At 50.2% G+C, this 6743-nt stretch overlaps 1 non-coding gene across 1 annotated transcript; it reads right to left on the bottom strand.

The window, feature by feature from the left end:
* Positions 1-5678: 5678 nt before the first annotated feature.
* On the bottom strand, positions 5679-5783 carry LOC136588881 (U6 spliceosomal RNA). Its single transcript, XR_010787682.1, has one exon. It is a non-coding gene; the product is annotated as a U6 spliceosomal RNA (small nuclear RNA).
* Between the last annotated feature and the right edge of the window lie 960 nt (positions 5784-6743).

Here is a 6743-nt window from a genome sequence, read left to right as displayed (position 1 = left end):
CAACAGGGTACTAGAGCCTCCATGCCCGCCTATATCACATCTTGTATCCAAGCTAGAGGCGGTACAGCAGGGTACTAGAGCCTCCATGCCCGCCTGTATCACATCTTGTATCCAAGCTAGAGGCGGTACAACAGGGTACTAGAGCCTCCATGCCTGTCTGTATCACATCTTGTATCCAAGCTAGAGGCGGTACAACAGGGTACTAGAGCCTCCATGCCCGCCCGTATCACATCTTGTATCAAAGCTAGAGGCAGTACAACAGGGTACTAGAGCCTCCATGCCCGCCCGTATCACATCTTGTATCCAAGCTAGAGGCGGTACAACAGGGTACTAGAGCCTCCATGCCCGCCCGTATCACATCTTGTATCCAAGCTACAGGCGGTACAACAGGGTACTAGAGCCTCCATGCCCGCCTGTATCACATCTTGTATCCAAACTAGAGGCGGTACAACAGGGTACTAGAACCTCCATGCCCGCCCGTATCACATCTTGTATCCAAGCTAGAGGCGGTACAACAGGGTACTAGAGCCTCCATGCCCGCCCGTATCACATCTTGTATCAAAGCTAGAGGCGGTACAACAGGGTACTGGAGCATCCATGCCCGCCCGTATCACATCTTGTATCCAAGCTAGAGGCGGCACAACAGGGTACTAGAGCCTCCATGCCCGCCTATATCACATCTTGTATCCAAGCTAGAGGCGGTACAGCAGGGTACTAGAGCCTCCATGCCCGCCTGTATCACATCTTGTATCCAAGCTAGAGGCGGTACAACAGGGTACTAGAGCCTCCATGCCTGTCTGTATCACATCTTGTATCCAAGCTAGAGGCGGTACAACAGGGTACTAGAGCCTCCATGCCCGCCCGTATCACATCTTGTATCAAAGCTAGAGGCAGTACAACAGGGTACTAGAGCCTCCATGCCCGCCCGTATCACATCTTGTATCCAAGCTAGAGGCGGTACAACAGGGTACTAGAGCCTCCATGCCCGCCCGTATCACATCTTGTATCCAAGCTACAGGCGGTACAACAGGGTACTAGAGCCTCCATGCCCGCCTGTATCACATCTTGTATCCAAACTAGAGGCAGTGCAACAGGGTACTAGAGCCTCCATGCCCACCCGTATCACATCTGGTATCCAAGCTAGAGGCAGTGCAACAGGGTACTAGAGCCTCCATGCCCACCCGTATCACATCTGGTATCCAAGCTAGAGGCAGTGCAACAGGGTACTAGAGCCTCCATGCCCACCCGTATCACATCTTGTATCCAAGCTACAGGTGGTACAACAGGGTACTAGAGCCTCCATGCCTGCCTGTATCACATCTTGTATCCAAGCTAGAGGTGGTACAACAGGGTACTAGAGCCTCCATGCCTGTCTGTATCACATCTTGTATCCAAGCTAGAGGCAGTACAACAGGGTACTAGAGCCTCCATGCCCACCTGTATCACATCTTGTATCCAAGCTACAGGTGGTACAACAGGGTACTAGAGCCTCCATGCCTGCCTGTATCACATCTTGTATCCAAGCAAGAGGTGGTTAAACAGGGTACTAGAGCCTCCATGCCTGTCTGTATCACATCTTGTATCCAAGCTAGAGGCAGTACAACAGGGTACTAGAGCCTCCATGCCCGCCCGTATCACATCTTGTATCCAAGCTAGAGGCGGTACAACAGGATACTAGAGCCTCCATGCCCACCTGTATCACATCTTGTATCCAAGCTAGAGGCGGTACAACAGGGCACTAGAGCCTCCATGCCCGCCTGCATCACATCTTGTATCCAAGCTAGAGGCGGTACAACAGGGTACTAGAGCCTCCATGCCCGCCCGTATCACATCTTGTATCCAAGCTAGAGGCGGTACAACAGGGTACTAGAGCCTCCATGCCCGCCTGTATCACATCTTGTATCCAAGCTAGAGGCGGTACAACAGGGTATTTGAGCCTCCATGCCCGCCCGTATCACATCTTGTGTCCAAGCTAGAGGTGGTACAAAAGGGTACCAGAGCCTCCAAGCCCACCCCTATCACTTTTTATATCCAAGCTAGAGGCGGTACAACAGGGTACTAGAGCCTCCATGCCTGTCTGTATCACATCTTGTATCCAAGCTAGAGGCGGTACAACAGGGTACTAGAGCCTTCATGCCCACCCGTATCACATCTTGTATCCAAGCTAGAGGCAGTACAACAGGGTACTAGAGCCTCCATGCCCGCCCGTATCACATCTTGAATCCAAGCTAGAGGCAGTACAACAGGGTACTAGAGCCTCCATGCCCACCTGTATCACATCTTGTATCCAAGCTAGAGGCGGTACAACAGGGTACTAGAGCCTCCATGCCGGCCTGTATCACATCTTGTATCCAAGCTAGAGGCGGTACAACAGGGTACTAGAGCCTCCATGCCCGCCCGTATCACATCTTGTATCCAAGCTAGAGGCAGTACAACAGGATACTAGAGCATCCATGCCCACCTGTATCACATCTTGTATCCAAGCTAGAGGCGGTACAACAGAGTACTAGAGCCTCCATGCCCGCCTGTATCACATCTTGTATCCAAGCTAGAGGCGGTACAACAGGGTACTAGAGCCTCCATGCCCGCCCGTATCACATCTTGTATCCAAGCTAGAGGCGGTACAACAGGGTACTAGAGCCTCCATGCCCGCCTGTATCACATCTTGTATCCAAGCTAGAGGCAGTACAACAGGGTACTAGAGCCTCCATGCCCGCCCGTATCACATCTTGTATCCAAGCTAGAGGCGGTACAACAGGGTACTAGAGCCTCCATGTCCGCCTGTATCACATCTTGTATCCAACCTAGAGGCGGTACAATAGGGTACTAGAGCCTCCATGCCTGTCTGTATCACATCTTGTATCCAAGCTAGAGGTGGTACAACAGGGTATTAGAGCCTCCATGCCTATCTATATCACATCTTGTATCCAAGCTAGAGGCGGTACAACAGGGCACTAGAGCCTCCATGCCCACCTGTATCACATCTTGTATCCAAGCTAGAGGCGGTACAACAGGGTACTAGAGCCTCCATGCCGGCCTGTATCACATCTTGTATCCAAGCTAGAGGCGGTACAACAGGGTACTAGAGCCTCCATGCCCGCCCGTATCACACCTTGTATCCAAGCTACTGGTGGTACAACAGGGTACTAGAGCCTCCATGCCTGTCTGTATCACATCTTGTATCCAAGCTAGAGGCAGTACAACAGTGTACTAGAGCCTCCATGCCCGCCCGTATCACATCTTGTATCCAAGCTAGAGGCGGTACAACAGGGTACTAGAGCCTCCATGCCCGCCCGTATCACATCTTGTATCCAAGCTAGAGGTGGTACAACAGGGTACTAGAGCCTCCATGCCTGTCTATATCACATCTTGTATCCAAGCTAGAGGCGGTACAACAGGGTACTAGAGCCTCCATGCCCACCTGTATCACATCTTGTATCCAAGCTAGAGGCGGTACATCAGGGTACTAGAGCCTCCATGCCCGCCCGTATCACATCTTGTATCCAACCTAGAGGCGGTACAACAGGGTACTAGAGCCTCCATGCCCGCCCGTATCACATCTTGTATCCCAGCTAGAGGCGGTACAACAGGGTACTAGAGCCTCTATGCCCGCCTGTATCACATCTTGTATCCAAGCTAGAGGCGGTACAACAGGGTACTAGAGCCTCTATGCCTGCCTGTATCACATCTTGTATCCAAGCTAGAGGCGGTACAACAGGATACTAGAGCCTCCATGCCCGCCTGTATCACATCTTGTATCTAAGCTAGAGGCAGTACAACAGGGTACTAGAGCCTCCATGCCCGCCCGTATCACATCTTGTATCCAAGCTAGAGATGGTGAAACAGGGTACTAGAGCCTCCATGCCCGCCCGTATCACATCTTGAATCCAAGCTAGAGGCAGTACAACAGGGTACTAGAGCCTCCATGCCCACCCGTATCACATCTTGTATCCAAGCTAGAGGCGGTACAACAGGGTACTAGAGCCTCCATGCCCGCCCGTATCACATGTTGTATCCAAGCTAGAGGCGGTACAACAGGGTACTAGAGCCTCCATGCCCGCCCCTATCACATCTTGTATCCAAGCTAGAGGCGGTACAACAGGGTACTAGAGCCTTCATGCCTGTCTGTATCACATCTTGTATCCAAGCTAGAGGCGGTACAACAGGGTACTAGAGCCTTCATGCCCACCCGTATCACATCTTGTATCCAAGCTAGAGGCAGTACAACAGGGTACTAGAGCCTCCATGCCCGCCCGTATCACATCTTGTATCCAAGCTAGAGATGGTGAAACAGGGTACTAGAGCCTCCATGCCCGCCCGTATCACATCTTGAATCCAAGCTAGAGGCAGTACAACAGGGTACTAGAGCCTCCATGCCCACCCGTATCACATCTTGTATCCAAGCTAGAGGCGGTACAACAGGGTACTAGAGCCTCCATGCCCGCCCGTATCACATGTTGTATCCAAGCTAGAGGCGGTACAACAGGGTACTAGAGCCTCCATGCCCACCTGTATCACATCTTGTATCCAAACTAGAGGCAGTGCAACAGGGTACTAGAGCCTCCATGCCCACCCGTATCACATCTGGTATCCAAGCTAGAGGCAGTGCAACAGGGTACTAGAGCCTCCATGCCCACCCGTATCACATCTTGTATCCAAGCTACAGGCGGTACAACAGGGTACTAGAGCCTCCATGCCTGCCTGTATCACATCTTGTATCCAAGCTAGAGGTGGTACAACAGGGTACTAGAGCCTCCATGTCTGTATCACATCTTGTATCCAAGCTAGAGGTGGTACAACAGGGTACTAGAGCCTCCATGCCTGTCTGTATCACATCTTGTATCCAAGCTAGAGGTGGTACAACAGGGTATTAGAGCCTCCATGCCCGCCTGTATCACATCTTGTATCTAAGCTAGAGGCTGTACAACAGGGTACTGGAGTCTTCGTACAAGGCATCAGTTTTCCGCAATAAGGGTGGTTTCACACAGGCAAGAAAATCGTGCGATTTTCGCCTGATGCGATAGTCAGTAAAAAAGCAGATTATGAAACCAACGGTTTCCTTCCCATCTGTGATGTTTTCACTGATGTGATGTTGAGAGAACAAAAAATAACGGCTGCTCTATCTTTCTGCGATGTGCGATTCTTTTTATCTCCCAGGTTTCGCTATGGAGCCGCTCCTTTTTATCGCCTCGCAATGCAACAAGATTGTGTTGCGATGCAATTTTGATAATGGAAAGTCCTATTCATTTTCGCAATAAAAAATTGTACATTTTTTATCGCGCAATTTTATTGTGGCCGTCAGCACTGCGATGGAAGATTATTCTAAAAAAAAAGCATTGCTGGCAACCAAATATTGCAGACACAAAATAGGGGGTCGCCCGTGTGAAAGTCGCCTAAATGATCCTTTTACTCCGATATTGTAATCACTCACTTATAACAACGTTACAATCACACAGACAAAAGTGTCATCCCACAACTTCTGGGGGGGGTTACACTGTACGTGGTTATGGCGCCTCGGGTACATTTGCTGTATGCCTGTAGTCACATGGCACAAAAAATACACCTTTTAGTGGTGGCACCGTGAGACAATTATTATTATTACTCCAAGTTAAAACCTATAAGGAGAAAAAAATGTTATGTTAGAATTTTTTTTTAAATTCTAATTGAAGAATCGGTGCAAAAATATGGAACGCCTCACGAATTTGCGTGTCATCCTTGCGCAGGGGCCATGCTAATCTTCTCTGTATCGTTCCAATTTTAGTATATGTGCTGCCGAAGCAGGCATGATACTGCAGACAGCCCCGGCGGTATTTATGGTCCCGCGGGAGAGAAGTTCTTACATTGTGGCGAGATTACTTTTATAAATTAAAAATAATGTATCCTGCTGTGATATTTTACCTAATATGTCATGCCTGTAATAATAAAACCCATTAATATAGAGTATTTTGGCCAAACTGAAGAGCATTTTGTGACAATGTTATATGCAAATGAGAAGAAGCCGCAGTGCATGCTGGGAAGAATGCTGGTCTCGGAATACGGACCTTGTACCACAGAAGGCGCAGCTGGTGTGGAATGTACTGCGGATGACTGCAGCGTTCTGCTTCCATCAGGAGAGCAGCTGCTCACTGCTGCACCACTGGCTGACGGTCACATTAGGACGTGATTGCCGGCTCACGCCTACTGCTGCTGGACGTGGCGCTATAGCATTAGGGCTGGGCGTGCAGCAGTGCAGCGCCTTCTGCCCACCGGTCTGCCCTGGCTGGAGTACAGCGATGCGTGCCCTTACCTATCAGCTGACAAGTGTGCTCGGCCGCACACACAAGGGGGACACAGGAATGTCCCACAACATTGTCACACTTCCGTGGCTGCCAGGTCAAATTTATCACCAAGATAACATGTATGGGACCATCTGGGAGACCAACTTCTACAACCTACAACTTTGCATGATCTAAAGGTTCAGTTACATAGCAAATGTGGAGCAATATGCCAAAGGATACCATACAGAACCAGTATGCCGCCATGCCCGCCAGTATCACATCTGGTATACAAACTAGAGGCAGTGCAACAGGGTACTAGAGCCTCCATGCCCACCCGTATCACATCTGGTATCCAAGCTAGAGGCAGTGCAACAGGGTACTAGAGCCTCCATGCCCACCTGTATTACATCTTGTATCCCAGCTACAGGTGGTACAACAGGGTACTAGAGCCTCCATGCCTGTCTGTATCACATCTTGTATCCAAGC

Source organism: Eleutherodactylus coqui, chromosome 13 (assembly GCF_035609145.1).
Source record: "Eleutherodactylus coqui strain aEleCoq1 chromosome 13, aEleCoq1.hap1, whole genome shotgun sequence".
Classification (NCBI taxonomy): Eukaryota; Metazoa; Chordata; class Amphibia; order Anura; family Eleutherodactylidae; genus Eleutherodactylus; species Eleutherodactylus coqui.
The sequence above is the reverse complement of the archived record's forward strand: the minus strand, read 5'-3'. Positions and strand labels throughout refer to the sequence as shown.